This window comes from Cryptomeria japonica, unplaced genomic scaffold, assembly GCF_030272615.1.
Source record: "Cryptomeria japonica unplaced genomic scaffold, Sugi_1.0 HiC_scaffold_262, whole genome shotgun sequence".
Lineage (NCBI taxonomy): Eukaryota > Viridiplantae > Streptophyta > Pinopsida > Cupressales > Cupressaceae > Cryptomeria > Cryptomeria japonica.
This window is the reverse complement of record NW_026729084.1, coordinates 167,055-189,624: the sequence shown is the minus strand read 5'-3', so window position 1 is coordinate 189,624 and position 22,570 is coordinate 167,055. Positions and strand designations below refer to the sequence as shown.

At 62.5% G+C, this 22,570-nt stretch overlaps 3 non-coding genes across 3 annotated transcripts; all 3 read right to left on the bottom strand.

The window, feature by feature from the left end:
* Nucleotides 1–3,431: 3,431 nt before the first annotated feature.
* Nucleotides 3,432–3,550, bottom strand: LOC131869721 (5S ribosomal RNA). Its single transcript, XR_009368096.1, has one exon. It is a non-coding gene; the product is annotated as a 5S ribosomal RNA (ribosomal RNA).
* A 7,817-nt stretch (nucleotides 3,551–11,367) lies between these two features.
* LOC131869720 (5S ribosomal RNA) lies at nucleotides 11,368–11,486 on the bottom strand. The gene has a single exon (XR_009368095.1). It is a non-coding gene; the product is annotated as a 5S ribosomal RNA (ribosomal RNA).
* A 7,818-nt stretch (nucleotides 11,487–19,304) lies between these two features.
* LOC131869728 (5S ribosomal RNA) lies at nucleotides 19,305–19,423 on the bottom strand. The gene has a single exon (XR_009368102.1). It is a non-coding gene; the product is annotated as a 5S ribosomal RNA (ribosomal RNA).
* Nucleotides 19,424–22,570: the final 3,147 nt, after the last annotated feature.

Sequence of the window (22,570 nt, the reverse complement as noted above, 5' to 3'; positions counted from 1 at the left end):
TGGTGGGCACCATGGTGCGCACCAAGGAGCGCTCCGAAGTGTGCTCCAAGGTGCGGCCTGCACGAAGTCGGAGCCCGGTTTGCCCCGGGTGTGCACCTCGGGTGGGCACCTTGGTGCGCATGCCTTGCCTGGGCTGCGCACCAGGGCGGGCTCAAGATGGCACCCGCGTTCCTTTTTTTTCACTATCTTTCAAAACGGAAATTTTAAAATCTCATTTTTTTTTGCCTTTTTCTGGAAATTAGTGAAGGCAGCGCATCAAAGGTGCGCACCTCGCTGCCCACCACGGTGCGCAACGCCGGTGGGCACCCGGGAGTGCTTCGAAGTGTGCTCCAAGGTGCTGCGTGCACGTTGTCGGAGCCCGGTTTGCCCCGGGTGCGCACCTCGCGTGCACCTTCGTCGGGGTGGGCACCTTGGCTGGGTTTGCCCCGGCTGCGCTCCGAAGCGGGGTTATTGGAGCGCCGCCTCTTTTTTTGTCGGAGCGTTTGGTGGGGTTTCTCGCATTGGCTCTTCCGAGGCCCGGTTGCCACCCTGGCGCGCACGAAGTCGGAAGTAGGGTTAATTGCCCGGGTGCGCACCTTTGCCAGGGTGGGCACCTTACCTGGGCTGCGCACCAGGGCGGGCTCAAGATGGCACGCGCGTTCCGTTTTTTTCACTATCTTTCAAAACGGAAATTTTAAAATCTCCTTTTTTTTTTGCCTTTTCTGGAAATTAGTGAAGGCAGCGCATCAAAGGTGCGCACCTCGCTGCCCACCTTGGTGTGCTCTGAGGTGCGCACCCGGGAGCGCTACGAAGTGTGCTCCAAGGTGCGGCGTGCACGTTGTCGGAGCCCGGTTTGCCCCGGGTGCGCACCTCGCCTGCACCTTGGCCGGGGTGGGCACCTTGGCTGGGTTTGCCCAGGGTGCGCTCCGAAGCGGGGTTACTGGAGCGCCCCCTCTTTTTTTGTCAGAGCGTTTGGTGGGGTTTCTCGCATTGGCTCTTCCCAGGCCCGGTTGTTGGGTGCGCTCCCACCCTGGCGCGCGCGAAGTTGGAAGTTGGGTTAATTGCCCGGGCGCGCACCTTCGCCAGGGTGGGCACCTTGGTGCGCACACCTTGGCTGGGCTGCGCACCAGGGCGGGCTCAAGATGGCACCAGCATTCCCTTTTTCTCACTATCTTTCAAAACGGAAATTTTAAAATCTCGTTTTTTTTTTGCCTTTTATGGAAATTAGTGAAGGCATCGCATCAAAGGTGCGCACCTCGCTGCCCACCTTGGTGTGCTCCGAGGTGCCCACCACGGTGCGCAACGCCGGTGCGAACCCGGGAGCGCCCCGATGTGTGCTCCAAGGTGCGGCGTGCACGAAGTCGGACCCCGGTTTGCCCCGGGTGCGCACCTCGCGTGCACCTTGGTGCGCACACCTTGGCTGGGTTGCGCGGCCTGGTGGGCACCATGGTGCGCACCAAGGAGCGCTCCGAAGTGTGCTCCAAGGTGCGGCGTGCACGAAGTCGGAGCCCGGTTTGCCCCGGGTACGCACCTCGCGTGCACCTTCGCCGGGGTGGGCACCTCGGCTGGGTTGCGCGCCCTGGTGCGCACCAAGGAGCGCTCCGAAGTGTGCTCCAAGGTGCGGCGTGCACGAAGTCGGAGCCCGGTTTGCCCCGGGTGCGCACCTTCGCCGCGGTGCGCACCATGGCGTGCACGAAGTCGGAGCCCGGTTTGCCCCGGGTGCGCACCTCGCGTGCACCTTCGGCGGGGTTGCGCGCCCTGGTGGGCACCATGGTGCGCACCAAGGAGCGCTCCGAAGTGTGCTCCAAGGTGCGGCGTGCACGAAGTCGGAGCCCGGTTTGCCCCGGGTGCGCACCTCGCGTGCACCTTCGGCGGGGTTGCGCGCCCTGGTGGGCACCATGGTGCGCACCAAGGAGCGCTCCGAAGTGTGCTCCAAGGTGCGGCGTGCACGAAGTCGGAGCCCGGTTTGCCCCGGGTGCGCACCTCGCGTGCACCTTCGCCGCGGTGGGCACCATGGCGTGCACGAAGTCGGAGCCCGGTTTGCCCCGGGTGCGCACCTCGCGTGCACCTTCGCCGGGGTGGGCACCTCGGCTGGGTTGCGCGCCCTGGTGCGCACCAAGGAGCGCTCCGAAGTGTGCTCCAAGGTGCGGCGTGCACGAAGTCGGAGCCCGGTTTGCCCCGGGTGCGCACCTCGCGTGCACCTTCGCCAGGGTGGGCACCTCGGTGCGCACACCTTCTCAATGTTTTCTTGCCTTTTCTGGAAATTGGTGAAGGCAGCGCATCAAAGGTGCGCACCTCGGTGTGCTCCGAGGTGCGAACCCGAGAGCGCTCCGAGGTGCCCACGAAGTCGAAAGTCGGGTTAATTGCATTGTTTTCCCCGGGTGCGCTCCGAGGTGCGCAACATCGGCGCGCACCAAGGAGGGCTCCGAAGTGTGCTCCAAGGTGCGCACGATGGCGTGCACCTCTGGTGCGCACGATTCGGAGCTCGGTTTGACCGGGGTGCGCACACCTTGGCTGGGTTGCGCACCTTTTGTGCGCTCCAAGGTGCGCACGAAGTCGGAGCTCGGTTTGCCCCGGGTGCGCACCTTCGCCAGGGTGCGCACCTTGATGCGCACGCCTTGGCTGGGCTGCGCACCTTGGTGGGCGCCATGGTGCGCACCTTTCGTGCGCTCCAAGGTGCGCACGAAGTCGGAGCTCGGTTTGCCCCGGGTGCGCACCTTGGTGGGCGCCATGGTGCACTCCGAGGTGCCCAAGATTGGTGCGCACCAAGGAGCGCTCCGAAGTGCGCTCCAAGGTGCGCGCGAAGTCGAAAGTTGGGTTAATTGTCCGGTTTGCCTCGGGTGCGCACCTTGCGTGCACCTTCGCCAGGGTGGGCGCCTTGGTGCGCACACCTTGGCTGGGCTGCGCACACCTTGGCACCCGCGTTTCCTTCATTTTAAATTTTTTTTTTTTACAATCTCTCAAGTGGGAAATTCTATAATCTCAACTTTTTTTGCCTTTTCAGGAAACTTTTGAATGGAGCGCATCATTGGTGCGCTCCGAAGTGTGCTCCAAAGCTCTCTCCAGCTGCGTGCACCTGCCCCGGCCGCGCACCCGGCCCCGCCCAGCTTCGCTCACCTGTCCCGGGCGTCTGGTGCGGAACCTTAGAGTAAGAAACATCACCGTGCACCTTGGCCAACGTGCGCGACTCGACCGAGCGCGCACTGGCCGAGGTGCACACCGATTTCACCTGGGTGCGCGCGCAGCACCTCGGGCGCACCGGGGTGCGCGCACAATGCCCGGGTTGCACCGTGGCCTGTGTGCTCGGGGCGCCTCGGGTGCGCGCTCGGTGTCGCCCCCGCGCGCGCGGTAGTGCGGGCAGCGCACCCCGGCCCGGCCCGGCCCCGACGAGAACGCAAACGGGCAAAAGGTTTATTCAAATAGCATTGCGACGCCCGGCGAAAAACTAAAAAAGGGTGCAACACCGGGACTTCCCGGGAGGTCACCCATCCCAGTACTACTCCGGCCCAAGCGCGCTTAACTGCGGAGTTCTGATGGGATCCGGTGCACTAACGCTGGTATGATCGCACCCGTTATGAGCTTGTCGCAGTGTGTACTTAGCAAACCGCGACCCACGTGCGAATCCACCCCGGCCACCCACCCCCGTCGAGGTGCACACCCTCCCTCGCGAAGTGCGCCCCGTTCGCCAAGTGTGAGCCCTGCCCGGGTGCGCGCACCTTGCTAGGGCGTCGGGTGTGCACCCGGCCCGGCCTACGTGCGTGCACCTGGAGGGGGCGTCGTGTGCGTGCAGTGTCCCGTCTGCAACGCGGTGCCCACACACCACCTCGGGCGCAACGACCTGCGCTCACATGTGGGCCGAGTGCACCTTGGTGCATGTTCGGGGCGCCTCGGGTGCACGCTCGATCTTGCCCCGGTGCACCAAGGCGCTCGGTTTGCCCCGGGTGCGCACTTGGTGCAAGGTGGGCACCCAAAATAGGGATCAAGCACCAAAACACAAGTTTCGGGATGCAAAATGGGACCCAAGGACCACAAATGCGTTCCAAGACCCATGATGGGTCCACGAGAACAAAAATGTGTTCCGAGACTTAATAAACAAATATTGGGTTTTAGGAGAAGAAACATGCTCTGATGCCCAAAACGAGAATCGACCCCGAAAAGGCCACAGGCCAAAAGTGGGATGCGAGACAAAAAAAAATGGGACCCGAGGACCAAAATTGGGTTCCCAGGTCGAAGACAGGGCAACCGGACAAGAAACGACCTCTAAGGCTCGAAATGAGTCCCGACGACTAAAACTTGACAAGAAGCACCCATCAGGCACCCAACTCGACACCCATGGGATGCCGACCCACCCGGGCTTCCACCTAGCACACCTTGGCACCCACCCACCCTCGCACCCAACCTCGCACCCAACTTAGCACCTTTGAACCCACATTGGCACTCACCCTGACCCTGGCACCTTGGAACCCACATTGGCACTCACCTTGACCCTGGCACCCACCTTTGCACTCACCTTGGGACCCACCCTGGCTCCCACCTCGGCACCCACCCAGACACCCACCTTGGTTCCTTGGCACCCACCTTGGATCCTTGGCACCCACCCCGACACCCACCTTGGCACGCAACTTGGCTACTTGCCACCCACCTTGGCTCCTTGACGCCCACCCCGACAACCACCCCGTGACCTACCCTGGCTAGGGTTGGTGCACACCCACCCTGGTGCCCACCTTGGCACCCACCCTATGACCCACCTTGGCACGCACCTTAGTACCCACCCCGTTACCCACCCTAGGACCCACCCCGTGACCCACCTTGGCCAGGGTGGGTGCCTTGGTGCGCACAACTTGCCTGGGCTGCACACCAGGGCGGGCTCAAGATGGCACCCGCGTTCCGTTTTTTTCACTATCTTTCAAAACGGAAATTTTAAAATCTCATTTTTTTCTTTTTTTTGCCTTTTCTGGAAATTAGTGAAGGCAGCGCATCAAAGGTGCGCAATGCTGGTGCGAACCCGGGAGCGCTCCGATGTGTGCTCCAAGGTGCGGCGTGCACGAAGTCCGAGCCCGGTTTGCCCCGGGTGCGCACCTCGCGTGCACCTTCGCCGGGGTGAGCACCTTGGCTGGGTTGCGCGCCCTGGTGCGTACCAAGGAGCGCTCTGAAGTGTGCTCCAAGGTGCGGCGTGCACGAAGTCGGAGCCCGGTTTGCCCCGGGTGTGCACCTCGGGTGCGCACCTCGCGTGCACCTTCGCTGCGGTGGGCACCTTGGCTGGGTTGCGCGCCTTGGTGGGCACCATGCAGTGCACGAAGTCGGAGCCCGGTTTGCCCCGGGCGCGCACCTCCGCCAGGGTGGGCACCTTGGTGCGCACAACTTGCCTGGGCTGCGCATCAGGAAGGGCTCAAGATGGCACCCGCGTTCCGTTTTTTTCACTATCTTTCAGAACGGAAATTTTAAAATATCGTTTTTTTTTGCCTTTTCTGGAAATTAGTGAAGGCAGCGCATCAAAGGTGCGCAACGCTGGTGCGAACCTGGGAGCGCTCCGATGTGTGCTCCAAGGTGCGGCGTGCACGAAGTCGGAGCCCGGTTTGCCTCGGGTGCGCCCTGGTGGGCACCATGGTGCGCACCAAGGAGCGCTCCGAAGTGTGCTCCAAGGTGCGGCCTGCACGAAGTCGGAGCCCGGTTTGCCCCGGGTGTGCACCTCGGGTGGGCACCTTGGTGCGCATGCCTTGCCTGGGCTGCGCACCAGGGCGGGCTCAAGATGGCACCCGCGTTCCTTTTTTTTCACTATCTTTCAAAACGGAAATTTTAAAATCTCATTTTTTTTTGCCTTTTTCTGGAAATTAGTGAAGGCAGCGCATCAAAGGTGCGCACCTCGCTGCCCACCACGGTGCGCAACGCCGGTGGGCACCCGGGAGTGCTTCGAAGTGTGCTCCAAGGTGCTGCGTGCACGTTGTCGGAGCCCGGTTTGCCCCGGGTGCGCACCTCGCGTGCACCTTCGTCGGGGTGGGCACCTTGGCTTGGTTTGCCCCGGCTGCGCTCCGAAGCGGGGTTATTGGAGCGCCGCCTCTTTTTTTGTCGGAGCGTTTGGTGGGGTTTCTCGCATTGGCTCTTCCGAGGCCCGGTTGCCACCCTGGCGCGCACGAAGTCGGAAGTAGGGTTAATTGCCCGGGTGCGCACCTTTGCCAGGGTGGCACCTTACCTGGGCTGCGCACCAGGGCGGGCTCAAGATGGCACGCGCGTTCCGTTTTTTTCACTATCTTTCAAAACGGAAATTTTAAAATCTCCTTTTTTTTTTGCCTTTTCTGGAAATTAGTGAAGGCAGCGCATCAAAGGTGCGCACCTCGCTGCCCACCTTGGTGTGCTCTGAGGTGCGCACCCGGGAGCGCTACGAAGTGTGCTCCAAGGTGCGGCGTGCACGTTGTCGGAGCCCGGTTTGCCCCGGGTGCGCACCTCGCCTGCACCTTGGCCGGGGTGGGCACCTTGGCTGGGTTTGCCCAGGGTGCGCTCCGAAGCGGGGTTACTGGAGCGCCCCCTCTTTTTTTGTCAGAGAGTTTGGTGGGGTTTCTCGCATTGGCTCTTCCCAGGCCCGGTTGTTGGGTGCGCTCCCACCCTGGCGCGCGCGAAGTTGGAAGTTGGGTTAATTGCCCGGGCGCGCACCTTCGCCAGGGTGGGCACCTTGGTGCGCAAACCTTGGCTGGGCTGCGCACCAGGGCGGGCTCAAGATGGCACCAGCATTCCCTTTTTCTCACTATCTTTCAAAACGGAAATTTTAAAATCTCGTTTTTTTTTTGCCTTTTATGGAAATTAGTGAAGGCATCGCATCAAAGGTGCGCACCTCGCTGCCCACCTTGGTGTGCTCCGAGGTGCCCACCACGGTGCGCAACGCCGGTGCGAACCCGGGAGCGCCCCGATGTGTGCTCCAAGGTGCGGCGTGCACGAAGTCGGACCCCGGTTTGCCCCGGGTGCGCACCTCGCGTGCACCTTGGTGCGCACACCTTGGCTGGGTTGCGCGGCCTGGTGGGCACCATGGTGCGCACCAAGGAGCGCTCCGAAGTGTGCTCCAAGGTGCGGCGTGCACGAAGTCGGAGCCCGGTTTGCCCCGGGTGCGCACCTTCGCCGCGGTGGGCACCATGGCGTGCACGAAGTCGGAGCCCGGTTTGCCCCGGGTGCGCACCTCGCGTGCACCTTCGCCGGGGTGGGCACCTCGGCTGGGTTGCGCGCCCTGGTGCGCACCAAGGAGCGCTCTGAAGTGTGCTCCAAGGTGCGGCGTGCACGAAGTCGGAGCCCGGTTTGCCCCGGGTGTGCACCTCGCGTGCGCACCTCGCGTGCACCTTCGCTGCGGTGGGCACCTTGGCTGGGTTGCGCGCCTTGGTGGGCACCATGCAGTGCACGAAGTCGGAGCCCGGATTGCCCCGGGCGCGCACCTCCGCCAGGGTGGGCACCTTGGTGCGCACAACTTGCCTGGGGTGCGCACCAGGAAGGGCTCAAGATGGCACCCGCGTTCCGTTTTTTTCACTATCTTTCAGAACGGAAATTTTAAAATCTCGTTTTTTTTTGCCTTTTCTGGAAATTAGTGAAGGCAGCGCATCAAAGGTGCGCAACGCTGGTGCGAACCTGGGAGCGCTCCGATGTGTGCTCCAAGGTGCGGCGTGCACGAAGTCGGACCCCGGTTTGCCCCGGGTGCGCACCTCGCGTGCACCTTGGTGCGCACACCTTGGCTGGGTTGCGCGCCCTGGTGGGCACCATGGTGCGCACCAAGGAGCGCTCCGAAGTGTGCTCCAAGGTGCGGCGTGCACGAAGTCGGAGCCCGGTTTGCCCCGGGTGCGCACCTCGCGTGCACCTTCGCCGCGGTGGGCACCATGGCGTGCACGAAGTCGGAGCCCGGTTTGCCCCGGGTGCGCACCTCGCGTGCACCTTCGCCGGGGTGGGCACCTTAGTGTGCAGACCTTGGCTGGGTTGCGCGCCCTGGTGGGCACCATGGTGCGCACCAAGGAGCGCTCCGAAGTGTGCTCCAAGGTGCGGCCTGCACGAAGTCGGAGCCCGGTTTGCCCCGGGTGTGCACCTCGGGTGGGCACCTTGGTGCGCATGCCTTGCCTGGGCTGCGCACCAGGGCGGGCTCAAGATGGCACCCGCGTTCCTTTTTTTTCACTATCTTTCAAAACGGAAATTTTAAAATCTCATTTTTTTTTGCCTTTTTCTGGAAATTAGTGAAGGCAGCGCATCAAAGGTGCGCACCTCGCTGCCCACCACGGTGCGCAACGCCGGTGGGCACCCGGGAGTGCTTCGAAGTGTGCTCCAAGGTGCTGCGTGCACGTTGTCGGAGCCCGGTTTGCCCCGGGTGCGCACCTCGCGTGCACCTTCGTCGGGGTGGGCACCTTGGCTGGGTTTGCCCCGGCTGCGCTCCGAAGCGGGGTTATTGGAGCGCCGCCTCTTTTTTTGTCGGAGCGTTTGGTGGGGTTTCTCGCATTGGCTCTTCCGAGGCCCGGTTGCCACCCTGGCGCGCACGAAGTCGGAAGTAGGGTTAATTGCCCGGGTGCGCACCTTTGCCAGGGTGGGCACCTTACCTGGGCTGCGCACCAGGGCGGGCTCAAGATGGCACGCGCGTTCCGTTTTTTTCACTATCTTTCAAAACGGAAATTTTAAAATCTCCTTTTTTTTTTGCCTTTTCTGGAAATTAGTGAAGGCAGCGCATCAAAGGTGCGCACCTCGCTGCCCACCTTGGTGTGCTCTGAGGTGCGCACCCGGGAGCGCTACGAAGTGTGCTCCAAGGTGCGGCGTGCACGTTGTCGGAGCCCGGTTTGCCCCGGGTGCGCACCTCGCCTGCACCTTGGCCGGGGTGGGCACCTTGGCTGGGTTTGCCCAGGGTGCGCTCTGAAGCGGGGTTACTGGAGCGCCCCCTCTTTTTTTGTCAGAGCGTTTGGTGGGGTTTCTCGCATTGGCTCTTCCCAGGCCCGGTTGTTGGGTGCGCTCCCACCCTGGCGCGCGCGAAGTTGGAAGTTGGGTTAATTGCCCGGGCGCGCACCTTCGCCAGGGTGGGCACCTTGGTGCGCACACCTTGGCTGGGCTGCGCACCAGGGCGGGCTCAAGATGGCACCAGCATTCCCTTTTTCTCACTATCTTTCAAAACGGAAATTTTAAAATCTCGTTTTTTTTTTGCCTTTTATGGAAATTAGTGAAGGCATCGCATCAAAGGTGCGCACCTCGCTGCCCACCTTGGTGTGCTCCGAGGTGCCCACCACGGTGCGCAACGCCGGTGCGAACCCGGGAGCGCCCCGATGTGTGCTCCAAGGTGCGGCGTGCACGAAGTCGGACCCCGGTTTGCCCCGGGTGCGCACCTCGCGTGCACCTTGGTGCGCACACCTTGGCTGGGTTGCGCGGCCTGGTGGGCACCATGGTGCGCACCAAGGAGCGCTCCGAAGTGTGCTCCAAGGTGCGGCGTGCACGAAGTCGGAGCCCGGTTTGCCCCGGGTACGCACCTCGCGTGCACCTTCGCCGGGGTGGGCACCTCGGCTGGGTTGCGCGCCCTGGTGCGCACCAAGGAGCGCTCCGAAGTGTGCTCCAAGGTGCGGCGTGCACGAAGTCGGAGCCCGGTTTGCCCCGGGTGCGCACCTTCGCCGCGGTGCGCACCATGGCGTGCACGAAGTCGGAGCCCGGTTTGCCCCGGGTGCGCACCTCGCGTGCACCTTCGGCGGGGTTGCGCGCCCTGGTGGGCACCATGGTGCGCACCAAGGAGCGCTCCGAAGTGTGCTCCAAGGTGCGGCGTGCACGAAGTCGGAGCCCGGTTTGCCCCGGGTGCGCACCTCGCGTGCACCTTCGGCGGGGTTGCGCGCCCTGGTGGGCACCATGGTGCGCACCAAGGAGCGCTCCGAAGTGTGCTCCAAGGTGTGGCGTGCACGAAGTCGGAGCCCGGTTTGCCCCGGGTGCGCACCTCGCGTGCACCTTCGCCGCGGTGGGCACCATGGCGTGCACGAAGTCGGAGCCCGGTTTGCCCCGGGTGCGCACCTCGCGTGCACCTTCGCCGGGGTGGGCACCTCGGCTGGGTTGCGCGCCCTGGTGCGCACCAAGGAGCGCTCCGAAGTGTGCTCCAAGGTGCGGCGTGCACGAAGTCGGAGCCCGGTTTGCCCCGGGTGCGCACCTCGCGTGCACCTTCGCCAGGGTGGGCACCTCGGTGCGCACACCTTCTCAATGTTTTCTTGCCTTTTCTGGAAATTGGTGAAGGCAGCGCATCAAAGGTGCGCACCTCGGTGTGCTCCGAGGTGCGAACCCGAGAGCGCTCCGAGGTGCCCACGAAGTCGAAAGTCGGGTTAATTGCATTGTTTTCCCCGGGTGCGCTCCGAGGTGCGCAACATCGGCGCGCACCAAGGAGGGCTCCGAAGTGTGCTCCAAGGTGCGCACGATGGCGTGCACCTCTGGTGCGCACGATTCGGAGCTCGGTTTGACCGGGGTGCGCACACCTTGGCTGGGTTGCGCACCTTTTGTGCGCTCCAAGGTGCGCACGAAGTCGGAGCTCGGTTTGCCCCGGGTGCGCACCTTCGCCAGGGTGCGCACCTTGATGCGCACGCCTTGGCTGGGCTGCGCACCTTGGTGGGCGCCATGGTGCGCACCTTTCGTGCGCTCCAAGGTGCGCACGAAGTCGGAGCTCGGTTTGCCCCGGGTGCGCACCTTGGTGGGCGCCATGGTGCACTCCGAGGTGCCCAAGATTGGTGCGCACCAAGGAGCGCTCCGAAGTGCGCTCCAAGGTGCGCGCGAAGTCGAAAGTTGGGTTAATTGTCCGGTTTGCCTCGGGTGCGCACCTTGCGTGCACCTTCGCCAGGGTGGGCGCCTTGGTGCGCACACCTTGGCTGGGCTGCGCACACCTTGGCACCCGCGTTTCCTTCATTTTAAATTTTTTTTTTTTACAATCTCTCAAGTGGGAAATTCTATAATCTCAACTTTTTTTGCCTTTTCAGGAAACTTTTGAATGGAGCGCATCATTGGTGCGCTCCGAAGTGTGCTCCAAAGCTCTCTCCAGCTGCGTGCACCTGCCCCGGCCGCGCACCCGGCCCCGCCCAGCTTCGCTCACCTGTCCCGGGCGTCTGGTGCGGAACCTTAGAGTAAGAAACATCACCGTGCACCTTGGCCAACGTGCGCGACTCGACCGAGCGCGCACTGGCCGAGGTGCACACCGATTTCACCTGGGTGCGCGCGCAGCACCTCGGGCGCACCGGGGTGCGCGCACAACGCCCGGGTTGCACCGTGGCCTGTGTGCTCGGGGCGCCTCGGGTGCGCGCTCGGTGTCGCCCCCGCGCGCGCGGTAGTGCGGGCAGCGCACCCCGGCCCGGCCCGGCCCCGACGAGAACGCAAACGGGCAAAAGGTTTATTCAAATAGCATTGCGACGCCCGGCGAAAAACTAAAAAAGGGTGCAACACCGGGACTTCCCGGGAGGTCACCCATCCCAGTACTACTCCGGCCCAAGCGCGCTTAACTGCGGAGTTCTGATGGGATCCGGTGCACTAACGCTGGTATGATCGCACCCGTTATGAGCTTGTCGCAGTGTGTACTTAGCAAACCGCGACCCACGTGCGAATCCACCCCGGCCACCCACCCCCGTCGAGGTGCACACCCTCCCTCGCGAAGTGCGCCCCGTTCGCCAAGTGTGAGCCCTGCCCGGGTGCGCGCACCTTGCTAGGGCGTCGGGTGTGCACCCGGCCCGGCCTACGTGCGTGCACCTGGAGGGGGCGTCGTGTGCGTGCAGTGTCCCGTCTGCAACGCGGTGCCCACACACCACCTCGGGCGCAACGACCTGCGCTCACATGTGGGCCGAGTGCACCTTGGTGCATGTTCGGGGCGCCTCGGGTGCACGCTCGATCTTGCCCCGGTGCACCAAGGCGCTCGGTTTGCCCCGGGTGCGCACTTGGTGCAAGGTGGGCACCCAAAATAGGGATCAAGCACCAAAACACAAGTTTCGGGATGCAAAATGGGACCCAAGGACCACAAATGCGTTCCAAGACCCATGATGGGTCCACGAGAACAAAAATGTGTTCCGAGACTTAATAAACAAATATTGGGTTTTAGGAGAAGAAACATGCTCTGATGCCCAAAACGAGAATCGACCCCGAAAAGGCCACAGGCCAAAAGTGGGATGCGAGACAAAAAAAAATGGGACCCGAGGACCAAAATTGGGTTCCCAGGTCGAAGACAGGGCAACCGGACAAGAAACGACCTCTAAGGCTCGAAATGAGTCCCGACGACTAAAACTTGACAAGAAGCACCCATCAGGCACCCAACTCGACACCCATGGGATGCCGACCCACCCGGGCTTCCACCTAGCACACCTTGGCACCCACCCACCCTCGCACCCAACCTCGCACCCAACTTAGCACCTTTGAACCCACATTGGCACTCACCCTGACCCTGGCACCTTGGAACCCACATTGGCACTCACCTTGACCCTGGCACCCACCTTTGCACTCACCTTGGGACCCACCCTGGCTCCCACCTCGGCACCCACCCAGACACCCACCTTGGTTCCTTGGCACCCACCTTGGATCCTTGGCACCCACCCCGACACCCACCTTGGCACGCAACTTGGCTACTTGCCACCCACCTTGGCTCCTTGACGCCCACCCCGACAACCACCCCGTGACCTACCCTGGCTAGGGTTGGTGCACACCCACCCTGGTGCCCACCTTGGCACCCACCCTATGACCCACCTTGGCACGCACCTTAGTACCCACCCCGTTACCCACCCTAGGACCCACCCCGTGACCCACCTTGGCCAGGGTGGGTGCCTTGGTGCGCACAACTTGCCTGGGCTGCACACCAGGGCGGGCTCAAGATGGCACCCGCGTTCCGTTTTTTTCACTATCTTTCAAAACGGAAATTTTAAAATCTCATTTTTTTCTTTTTTTTGCCTTTTCTGGAAATTAGTGAAGGCAGCGCATCAAAGGTGCGCAATGCTGGTGCGAACCCGGGAGCGCTCCGATGTGTGCTCCAAGGTGCGGCGTGCACGAAGTCCGAGCCCGGTTTGCCCCGGGTGCGCACCTCGCGTGCACCTTCGCCGGGGTGAGCACCTTGGCTGGGTTGCGCGCCCTGGTGCGTACCAAGGAGCGCTCTGAAGTGTGCTCCAAGGTGCGGCGTGCACGAAGTCGGAGCCCGGTTTGCCCCGGGTGTGCACCTCGGGTGCGCACCTCGCGTGCACCTTCGCTGCGGTGGGCACCTTGGCTGGGTTGCGCGCCTTGGTGGGCACCATGCAGTGCACGAAGTCGGAGCCCGGTTTGCCCCGGGCGCGCACCTCCGCCAGGGTGGGCACCTTGGTGCGCACAACTTGCCTGGGCTGCGCATCAGGAAGGGCTCAAGATGGCACCCGCGTTCCGTTTTTTTCACTATCTTTCAGAACGGAAATTTTAAAATATCGTTTTTTTTTGCCTTTTCTGGAAATTAGTGAAGGCAGCGCATCAAAGGTGCGCAACGCTGGTGCGAACCTGGGAGCGCTCCGATGTGTGCTCCAAGGTGCGGCGTGCACGAAGTCGGAGCCCGGTTTGCCTCGGGTGCGCCCTGGTGGGCACCATGGTGCGCACCAAGGAGCGCTCCGAAGTGTGCTCCAAGGTGCGGCCTGCACGAAGTCGGAGCCCGGTTTGCCCCGGGTGTGCACCTCGGGTGGGCACCTTGGTGCGCATGCCTTGCCTGGGCTGCGCACCAGGGCGGGCTCAAGATGGCACCCGCGTTCCTTTTTTTTCACTATCTTTCAAAACGGAAATTTTAAAATCTCATTTTTTTTTGCCTTTTTCTGGAAATTAGTGAAGGCAGCGCATCAAAGGTGCGCACCTCGCTGCCCACCACGGTGCGCAACGCCGGTGGGCACCCGGGAGTGCTTCGAAGTGTGCTCCAAGGTGCTGCGTGCACGTTGTCGGAGCCCGGTTTGCCCCGGGTGCGCACCTCGCGTGCACCTTCGTCGGGGTGGGCACCTTGGCTTGGTTTGCCCCGGCTGCGCTCCGAAGCGGGGTTATTGGAGCGCCGCCTCTTTTTTTGTCGGAGCGTTTGGTGGGGTTTCTCGCATTGGCTCTTCCGAGGCCCGGTTGCCACCCTGGCGCGCACGAAGTCGGAAGTAGGGTTAATTGCCCGGGTGCGCACCTTTGCCAGGGTGGCACCTTACCTGGGCTGCGCACCAGGGCGGGCTCAAGATGGCACGCGCGTTCCGTTTTTTTCACTATCTTTCAAAACGGAAATTTTAAAATCTCCTTTTTTTTTTGCCTTTTCTGGAAATTAGTGAAGGCAGCGCATCAAAGGTGCGCACCTCGCTGCCCACCTTGGTGTGCTCTGAGGTGCGCACCCGGGAGCGCTACGAAGTGTGCTCCAAGGTGCGGCGTGCACGTTGTCGGAGCCCGGTTTGCCCCGGGTGCGCACCTCGCCTGCACCTTGGCCGGGGTGGGCACCTTGGCTGGGTTTGCCCAGGGTGCGCTCCGAAGCGGGGTTACTGGAGCGCCCCCTCTTTTTTTGTCAGAGAGTTTGGTGGGGTTTCTCGCATTGGCTCTTCCCAGGCCCGGTTGTTGGGTGCGCTCCCACCCTGGCGCGCGCGAAGTTGGAAGTTGGGTTAATTGCCCGGGCGCGCACCTTCGCCAGGGTGGGCACCTTGGTGCGCAAACCTTGGCTGGGCTGCGCACCAGGGCGGGCTCAAGATGGCACCAGCATTCCCTTTTTCTCACTATCTTTCAAAACGGAAATTTTAAAATCTCGTTTTTTTTTTGCCTTTTATGGAAATTAGTGAAGGCATCGCATCAAAGGTGCGCACCTCGCTGCCCACCTTGGTGTGCTCCGAGGTGCCCACCACGGTGCGCAACGCCGGTGCGAACCCGGGAGCGCCCCGATGTGTGCTCCAAGGTGCGGCGTGCACGAAGTCGGACCCCGGTTTGCCCCGGGTGCGCACCTCGCGTGCACCTTGGTGCGCACACCTTGGCTGGGTTGCGCGGCCTGGTGGGCACCATGGTGCGCACCAAGGAGCGCTCCGAAGTGTGCTCCAAGGTGCGGCGTGCACGAAGTCGGAGCCCGGTTTGCCCCGGGTGCGCACCTTCGCCGCGGTGGGCACCATGGCGTGCACGAAGTCGGAGCCCGGTTTGCCCCGGGTGCGCACCTCGCGTGCACCTTCGCCGGGGTGGGCACCTCGGCTGGGTTGCGCGCCCTGGTGCGCACCAAGGAGCGCTCTGAAGTGTGCTCCAAGGTGCGGCGTGCACGAAGTCGGAGCCCGGTTTGCCCCGGGTGTGCACCTCGCGTGCGCACCTCGCGTGCACCTTCGCTGCGGTGGGCACCTTGGCTGGGTTGCGCGCCTTGGTGGGCACCATGCAGTGCACGAAGTCGGAGCCCGGATTGCCCCGGGCGCGCACCTCCGCCAGGGTGGGCACCTTGGTGCGCACAACTTGCCTGGGGTGCGCACCAGGAAGGGCTCAAGATGGCACCCGCGTTCCGTTTTTTTCACTATCTTTCAGAACGGAAATTTTAAAATCTCGTTTTTTTTTGCCTTTTCTGGAAATTAGTGAAGGCAGCGCATCAAAGGTGCGCAACGCTGGTGCGAACCTGGGAGCGCTCCGATGTGTGCTCCAAGGTGCGGCGTGCACGAAGTCGGACCCCGGTTTGCCCCGGGTGCGCACCTCGCGTGCACCTTGGTGCGCACACCTTGGCTGGGTTGCGCGCCCTGGTGGGCACCATGGTGCGCACCAAGGAGCGCTCCGAAGTGTGCTCCAAGGTGCGGCGTGCACGAAGTCGGAGCCCGGTTTGCCCCGGGTGCGCACCTCGCGTGCACCTTCGCCGCGGTGGGCACCATGGCGTGCACGAAGTCGGAGCCCGGTTTGCCCCGGGTGCGCACCTCGCGTGCACCTTCGCCGGGGTGGGCACCTTGGTGTGCAGACCTTGGCTGGGTTGCGCGCCCTGGTGGGCACCATGGTGCGCACCAAGGAGCGCTCCGAAGTGTGCTCCAAGGTGCGGCCTGCACGAAGTCGGAGCCCGGTTTGCCCCGGGTGTGCACCTCGGGTGGGCACCTTGGTGCGCATGCCTTGCCTGGGCTGCGCACCAGGGCGGGCTCAAGATGGCACCCGCGTTCCTTTTTTTTCACTATCTTTCAAAATGGAAATTTTAAAATCTCATTTTTTTTTGCCTTTTTCTGGAAATTAGTGAAGGCAGCGCATCAAAGGTGCGCACCTCGCTGCCCACCACGGTGCGCAACGCCGGTGGGCACCCGGGAGTGCTTCGAAGTGTGCTCCAAGGTGCTGCGTGCACGTTGTCGGAGCCCGGTTTGCCCCGGGTGCGCACCTCGCGTGCACCTTCGTCGGGGTGGGCACCTTGGCTGGGTTTGCCCCGGCTGCGCTCCGAAGCGGGGTTATTGGAGCGCCGCCTCTTTTTTTGTCGGAGCGTTTGGTGGGGTTTCTCGCATTGGCTCTTCCGAGGCCCGGTTGCCACCCTGGCGCGCACGAAGTCGGAAGTAGGGTTAATTGCCCGGGTGCGCACCTTTGCCAGGGTGGGCACCTTACCTGGGCTGCGCACCAGGGCGGGCTCAAGATGGCACGCGCGTTCCGTTTTTTTCACTATCTTTCAAAACGGAAATTTTAAAATCTCCTTTTTTTTTTGCCTTTTCTGGAAATTAGTGAAGGCAGCGCATCAAAGGTGCGCACCTCGCTGCCCACCTTGGTGTGCTCTGAGGTGCGCACCCGGGAGCGCTACGAAGTGTGCTCCAAGGTGCGGCGTGCACGTTGTCGGAGCCCGGTTTGCCCCGGGTGCGCACCTCGCCTGCACCTTGGCCGGGGTGGGCACCTTGGCTGGGTTTGCCCAGGGTGCGCTCCGAAGCGGGGTTACTGGAGCGCCCCCTCTTTTTTTGTCAGAGCGTTTGGTGGGGTTTCTCGCATTGGCTCTTCCCAGGCCCGGTTGTTGGGTGCGCTCCCACCCTGGCGCGCGCGAAGTTGGAAGTTGGGTTAATTGCCCGGGCGCGCACCTTCGCCAGGGTGGGCACCTTGGTGCGCACACCTTGGCTGGGCTGCGCACCAGGGCGGGCTCAAGATGGCACCAGCATTCCCTTTTTCTCACTATCTTTCAAAACGGAAATTTTAAAATCTCGTTTTTTTTTTGCCTTTTATGGAAATTAGTGAAGGCATCGCATCAAAGGTGCGCACCTCGCTGCCCACCTTGGTGTGCTCCGAGGTGCCCACCACGGTGCGCAACGCCGGTGCGAACCCGGGAGCGCCCCGATGTGTGCTCCAAGGTGCGGCGTGCACGAAGTCGGACCCCGGTTTGCCCCGGGTGCGCACCTCGCGTGCACCTTGGTGCGCACACCTTGGCTGGGTTGCGCGGCCTGGTGGGCACCATGGTGCGCACCAAGGAGCGCTCCGAAGTGTGCTCCAAGGTGCGGCGTGCACGAAGTCGGAGCCCGGTTTGCCCCGGGTACGCACCTCGCGTGCACCTTCGCCGGGGTGGGCACCTCGGCTGGGTTGCGCGCCCTGGTGCGCACCAAGGAGCGCTCCGAAGTGTGCTCCAAGGTGCGGCGTGCACGAAGTCGGAGCCCGGTTTGCCCCGGGTGCGCACCTTCGCCGCGGTGCGCACCATGGCGTGCACGAAGTCGGAGCCCGGTTTGCCCCGGGTGCGCACCTCGCGTGCACCTTCGGCGGGGTTGCGCGCCCTGGTGGGCACCATGGTGCGCACCAAGGAGCGCTCCGAAGTGTGCTCCAAGGTGCGGCGTGCACGAAGTCGGAGCCCGGTTTGCCCCGGGTGCGCACCTCGCGTGCACCTTCGGCGGGGTTGCGCGCCCTGGTGGGCACCATGGTGCGCACCAAGGAGCGCTCCGAAGTGTGCTCCAAGGTGCGGCGTGCACGAAGTCGGAGCCCGGTTTGCCCCGGGTGCGCACCTCGCGTGCACCTTCGCCGCGGTGGGCACCATGGCGTGCACGAAGTCGGAGCCCGGTTTGCCCCGGGTGCGCACCTCGCGTGCACCTTCGCCGGGGTGGGCACCTCGGCTGGGTTGCGCGCCCTGGTGCGCACCAAGGAGCGCTCCGAAGTGTGCTCCAAGGTGCGGCGTGCACGAAGTCGGAGCCCGGTTTGCCCCGGGTGCGCACCTCGCGTGCACCTTCGCCAGGGTGGGCACCTCGGTGCGCACACCTTCTCAATGTTTTCTTGCCTTTTCTGGAAATTGGTGAAGGCAGCGCATCAAAGGTGCGCACCTCGGTGTGCTCCGAGGTGCGAACCCGAGAGCGCTCCGAGGTGCCCACGAAGTCGAAAGTCGGGTTAATTGCATTGTTTTCCCCGGGTGCGCTCCGAGGTGCGCAACATCGGCGCGCACCAAGGAGGGCTCCGAAGTGTGCTCCAAGGTGCGCACGATGGCGTGCACCTCTGGTGCGCACGATTCGGAGCTCGGTTTGACCGGGGTGCGCACACCTTGGCTGGGTTGCGCACCTTTTGTGCGCTCCAAGGTGCGCACGAAGTCGGAGCTCGGTTTGCCCCGGGTGCGCACCTTCGCCAGGGTGCGCACCTTGATGCGCACGCCTTGGCTGGGCTGCGCACCTTGGTGGGCGCCATGGTGCGCACCTTTCGTGCGCTCCAAGGTGCGCACGAAGTCGGAGCTCGGTTTGCCCCGGGTGCGCACCTTGGTGGGCGCCATGGTGCACTCCGAGGTGCCCAAGATTGGTGCGCACCAAGGAGCGCTTCGAAGTGCGCTCCAAGGTGCGCGCGAAGTCGAAAGTTGGGTTAATTGTCCGGTTTGCCTCGGGTGCGCACCTTGCGTGCACCTTCGCCAGGGTGGGCGCCTTGGTGCGCACACCTTGGCTGGGCTGCGCACACCTTGGCACCCGCGTTTCCTTCATTTTAAATTTTTTTTTTTTACAATCTCTCAAGTGGGAAATTCTATAATCTCAACTTTTTTTGCCTTTTCAGGAAACTTTTGAATGGAGCGCATCATTGGTGCGCTCCGAAGTGTGCTCCAAAGCTCTCTCCAGCTGCGTGCACCTGCCCCGGCCGCGCACCCGGCCCCGCCCAGCTTCGCTCACCTGTCCCGGGCGTCTGGTGCGGAACCTTAGAGTAAGAAACATCACCGTGCACCTTGGCCAACGTGCGCGACTCGACCGAGCGCGCACTGGCCGAGGTGCACACCGATTTCACCTGGGTGCGCGCGCAGCACCTCGGGCGCACCGGGGTGCGCGCACAACGCCCGGGTTGCACCGTGGCCTGTGTGCTCGGGGTGCCTCGGGTGCGCGCTCGGTGTCGCCCCCCGCGCGCGCGGTAGTGCGGGCAGCGCACCCCGGCCCGGCCCGGCCCCGACGAGAACGCAAACGGGCAAAAGGTTTATTCAAATAGCATTGCGACGCCCGGCGAAAAACTAAAAAAGGGTGCAACACCGGGACTTCCCGGGAGGTCACCCATCCCAGTACTACTCCGGCCCAAGCGCGCTTAACTGCGGAGTTCTGATGGGATCCGGTGCACTAATGCTGGTATGATCGCACCCGTTATGAGCTTGTCGCAGTGTGTACTTAGCAAACCGCGACCCACGTGCGAATCCACCCCGGCCACCCACCCCCGTCGAGGTGCACACCCTCCCTCGCGAAGTGCGCCCCGTTCGCCAAGTGTGAGCCCTGCCCGGGTGCGCGCACCTTGCTAGGGCGTCGGGTGTGCACCCGGCCCGGCCTACGTGCGTGCACCTGGAGGGGGCGTCGTGTGCGTGCAGTGTCCCGTCTGCAACGCGGTGCCCACACACCACCTCGGGCGCAACGACCTGCGCTCACATGTGGGCCGAGTGCACCTTGGTGCATGTTCGGGGCGCCTCGGGTGCACGCTCGATCTTGCCCCGGTGCACCAAGGCGCTCGGTTTGCCCCGGGTGCGCACTTGGTGCAAGGTGGGCACCCAAAATAGGGATCAAGCACCAAAACACAAGTTTCGGGATGCAAAATGGGACCCAAGGACCACAAATGCGTTCCAAGACCCATGATGGGTCCACGAGAACAAAAATGTGTTCCGAGACTTAATAAACAAATATTGGGTTTTAGGAGAAGAAACATGCTCTGATGCCCAAAACGAGAATCGACCCCGAAAAGGCCACAGGCCAAAAGTGGGATGCGAGACAAAAAAAAATGGGACCCGAGGACCAAAATTGGGTTCCCAGGTCGAAGACAGGGCAACCGGACAAGAAACGACCTCTAAGGCTCGAAATGAGTCCCGACGACTAAAACTTGACAAGAAGCACCCATCAGGCACCCAACTCGACACCCATGGGATGCCGACCCACCCGGGCTTCCACCTAGCACACCTTGGCACCCACCCACCCTCGCACCCAACCTCGCACCCAACTTAGCACCTTTGAACCCACATTGGCACTCACCCTGACCCTGGCACCTTGGAACCCACATTGGCACTCACCTTGACCCTGGCACCCACCTTTGCACTCACCTTGGGACCCACCCTGGCTCCCACCTCGGCACCCACCCAGACACCCACCTTGGTTCCTTGGCACCCACCTTGGATCCTTGGCACCCACCCCGACACCCACCTTGGCACGCAACTTGGCTACTTGCCACCCACCTTGGCTCCTTGACGCCCACCCCGACAACCACCCCGTGACCTACCCTGGCTAGGGTTGGTGCACACCCACCCTGGTGCCCACCTTGGCACCCACCCTATGACCCACCTTGGCACGCACCTTAGTACCCACCCCGTTACCCACCCTAGGACCCACCCCGTGACCCACCTTGGCCAGGGTGGGTGCACCCACCCTGGTGCCCACCTTGGCACCCACCCATCCTAGCACCCAGCCTGTGACCGGGCTTGGAACCCAACCTTGCACCCGCACCCGTCTTGGCCAGTGTGGGTGCGCACCCATCCTGGCACCCACGTTGTGACACACCCTTTAACCCACGCACCCTAGCACCCACGTTGGCACCCACCTTGGAACCCAACCTAGCAACTTGGCACCCACCCCGTGACCCACCTTGGCATCCACCATAGCAGTCGCCGACTTGGCACCCACCTCGGCACCCACCTTGACACTTGTGGACCCACCTTGCCACTCACCCTAGCATCGACCCATCCTAGCACCCACCCTGGCACCTTTGCACCCTAGCACTCACCCATCCTAGCACCTAACCTGTGACCCACCTTGACACTCACCCTCGCACCCACCTTGGAACCCAACCTAGCACCCACCCACCCTGACACCAACCCTAGCACCTACCCACCCTTGCACCCACCCTGTGACCCATCTTGGCACCCACCCATCCTACCACTCAACCTATCACCCACCTTCTCACCCACCTTGGCATCCACCTTAGCACCCACCCACACTGGCACCTTGGCACCCACCTCGGGCAAGGTGGGTGCACACCCACCCTGGCACCCAATTTAGAACCCACCGAGCATGTTACCCACCTTGGCACCCACATTGCAGCCCACCCTAGTACCCACCCTATGACCCACATTGGCATCCACACCCTAGCACCCAGGCACCTCGACACCCGCCTTGACACCCACCCTAGCACTGAACCTGTGACCCACCTTGGAACTCACCCTAGAACCCACCCACCCTGTGAACCACCTTGGCATCCACCTTAGCACCCACCCACCTTGGCACCCACTCTAGCACTCACCCATCCTAACACCCAACTTGTTACCCACCTTGGCACCCGCCCTCGCGTCCACCTTGAAACCCACCCTAGCACCCACCCACGCAGGAGCCCACCTTGGCACCCAACCTAACACCCACGCATCCTGGCACCCAACTTGTGACCCACCTTGGAACCCACCCTAGTACCCACCTTTGAACCCACTATATCACCAACCCACCTTGGCACCCACCCTATGACCCTCTTTGGAATCCACCCTAGCACGCACCCACCCTGGCACCCACCATGGAGCGCACCCTAGCACCCACCCACCTCGGCACGCACCTCAACACCCACCTTGGTGTGCGCACTGCGCCAACCTCTCAAAGACCCTATGTGGTGCGCTCCAAAGTGTACACCTTTGGTGCGCTCCAAGGTGCGCACCTTTGGTGCACACCGAGGTGCACACCAAAGTGTGCACCGAGGTGAGCACCAAAGTGCACTCCAGGGTGCACACCAAGGCGTGCACCTTTGGTGCGGTCAATGCAAACGAATTCGGAAGTTGGGGTCGATGTCCTAATCGCTGCTGCAGACTACACGTATGAGAATCGGACAAATAGCTTTATATAGGGGAGGTGTTGCGTTTGATGGGTCGACTCCCCTGGTTGTGTGCACTGCACCAACTTCAAAGACCCTGTCTTGTTTAAGAAGTCAAAAGTTGGGGTGGATGTCCTAATCATTGCTGCAGTCTACGCATGTATGAGAATCAGACAAATAGCTTATATAGGGGAGGTGTTGCATTCGGTGGGTTGACTCCCCTGGTTGTGCGCACTGCGCCAACCTCAAAGACCCCGCATAGCAGAAGAAGTCGGAAGTCGGATTTTGGTGAGCACCAAGGCGTGCACCTTTGGTGCGGTCAACGCAGACGAATTCAGAAGTTGGGGTGGATGTCCTAATCGTTGTTGCAGGCTACACATGTATGAGAATCAGACAAATAGCTTATATAGGGGAGGTGTTGGGTTTGATGGGTCAACTCCCTTGGTTGTGCGCATTACGCCAA